This window comes from Acomys minous (assembly GCF_964271855.1).
Source record: "Acomys minous genome assembly, chromosome: 6".
In the NCBI taxonomy this organism is placed as follows: Eukaryota; Metazoa; Chordata; class Mammalia; order Rodentia; family Muridae; genus Acomys; species Acomys minous.
The window spans coordinates 107,247,635-107,250,295 of record NC_140487.1 but is presented as its reverse complement, the minus strand read 5'-3'; positions in this window follow the sequence as shown (position 1 = coordinate 107,250,295).

The window sequence follows — 2,661 nt, the reverse complement described above, 5'->3', positions numbered from 1 at the left end:
TCAAATTGCTAACTGACGGCCTTGTGTTTTTGCCTGCACCTAGCAACCCCACCATGGAGATCTTCATCCAAGGCTCACCACCCTCTGTAGATAATTCTTCATAACCAGCCATATTGTGATGGCTGAAATGCTCTAACGAGAGAGAGAGAGAGCTCTTTGTAGACTTCGCCCAGTGGCTGGGTCACCCCAAAACGTCTGCATGTGGCCTCTGGGTCCAGGAGGTAATAATCTCTGACATTTACATCGTGGGACCAATGGGGTGAGGTAGGTAGATATGGACCAGGAGGGGCTGAGGATTGTAGTGGATGTGGCTGGAATAGAAATCCATGTCTCTGCAGACAGAATGGGGCATATGTTGTGTCCCCTGCTCCTTTAGTGGTTGTGGTCTGGGCTGGCGAAGGAGGGGTAGAGGCTTATTTATAGAGCATCTTTAGGGAGACTCACAGGTTCAGGCTGGTAACTGGGGCCTCAGCATGATCAGACTGGAAATGACAAAGACTCTATGGAGGAAATGCCCAGGACTGACTGGGAAGAGAGAAAGAAAGTCAAGGGCCCCTCTGAGGAAGGACCTGGAGGCCAGGCTGGCAAGGGAAAGGGAGCAACTGAGCTCAGACCTTGGGAGATACTGAGTCCAGCACTCTCTCTAAACTGCTGGCAATCTGGCCTAAGTCACTTGCCCTCTCTGGGCTTAATCAGCACATCATCAGAACAAAGTCAGCTTTAAAAACCTTGGCATTTGGCTTTGGCTCTAAATCATTCTGTGCGACACCTGCCACTTCATTGCCTGGTCCCCTTAAAAAGGCAGCCAGTGGCTCCAGCTGCCTTCTGCCTGAGAAAGGCAAGCCAGCAGCAGGAGGCCCAGTGCTGACTCAGCAGCCTTTGGGAGCCCTCGTTATTCTGGGTCTGGTGGTGACAGGGCTGCTTGCTCCATTAGAGTCTGGCACTAATGCGCCATTGCCCTGGGAGGTGTCATTATGGGTGGTTCCGGCAGCTTCTTCTGTGGGAACAAAAGGGGCACCAGGACGGGAACCCGACCCATGGATGAGAGGAGAGGCTGAGGCAGCAAACTTTTGTGCTGGGCTCAGCTCATGACCAAGGACCAGAGGTATCAGCACTGGCTGCACCAACAGGCCAGACTCCCCCACCTGTCCACAGTGTGCCCATTAAAGAGACAAGCCACAGTGCGAAGCAGAGAGAGTCTTTCTCAGCGTGGCCTCCATGGGAAGAGGAACAGATGGAGGGATCTAGGGACGCTGAGTCGGTCTTCAGGGTGAGGGTTTAAATAGAAGGCAAGAGGTACGCACGCCTGAGAAGCCTTGGTTAGGGTGTGGTCCCACCCACATGGGCCCACTGTGGCCATACCTCAGCTGTGCCCCACAAGGTGGTCTGATCTGTCGTCGTTAAGCTAATCAGCGAACAGACTCACCTTCAAGAGTAACTGTCCTCATCTTTGGAGGTGGGTGTGGTGATTCTGGAAAGGTTTGCTTTTCCTAGAAGGGACCAAGGCTCAGGGATGAGCAGAGGGACCAAGGGTCCACTGGCCATACCCTACCCCCAAGACAATATGGGTGGCTAGAGAGAGACTTCGAAAGGGAATGAAGCATTCCCGGGACACCCTGGGGACTATGAGGTCAACCATGCCTGAGCAGGGCAGGCTCAGAGCAGGAGAGAGAAGGTCTAAGTGAAGGTCTGGGTGACAAAAGGCACAGAGCCCTCTTCTGGCCTGAAGGTCAGGCATAGGGATAAGGGGTAAGAGAAGAAAAGGTGTGGAAATGGGTTACCAAAAGTAAAATGTAAGAAAAAACTCTTATGGGTACCTACTATTTTGTAAGCTAAGTTTTAAGAGTGTATATGTACATATTATATATTCATTAGATATATATTTGTCATATTGTATAATGTAATATAATTATAACATAATTAGATTATATAATACAGATTTGATATATGTCATATATCAGTTATTGGCCAGCAAAGCCCCAAAAGCCCCCAAACAATATCACAAACTACGGCCAATGCTCTTGTTTGGCCGCTATAACCAGATAGTAAGACCTTATTGTGAAGATATACAATATATATACAATATATATTTTTGGTTCTAGGACATAGAGAAATTAAGCAGGAACTTATCTGAAAATGTTGTTTTTGCTGGCCAGCTAGCATAGAGCTGGAAGGTTCTGTACAGGCTGCTGGAGCTGAAAAGCCATCAACGGTCTTACCCAGTGGCATGCTACAGTACTGATCCGTCAGGCAAGATGTGCGCACAGGTGCAATAGCGACATGAAGGTTATGCAAGCAACCAACTGCTTTTGAGATTAGATTGGAGACCTGCTCCACAGGAGGCGATTCATGCCGGATACAGTCAACCTGGTCAAAACCCCAAGGCCCAGAAGGTCACGGGCTCTGGAGAAGCACCTATTGCTGTTGTTTTGCTAAGGGACCTGTTGCCAAAGTGCCTTATAAATATTCATGTTTATACTTACAGATCAGTGATGCCCTCAGTCTCAGTCAGAGAGGCTTCTTTTTGCAGTGGGCAGGAGTTAATGACGCAGAGACTCACAACTGATCCAAGGTCTAGGAACAAGTGACAGCCCTGTATCTAACCCTGAGGCCCCAATGTTCAGGTAATACAGCAGAAGAGATGTTGGGAAGAATGTGAGA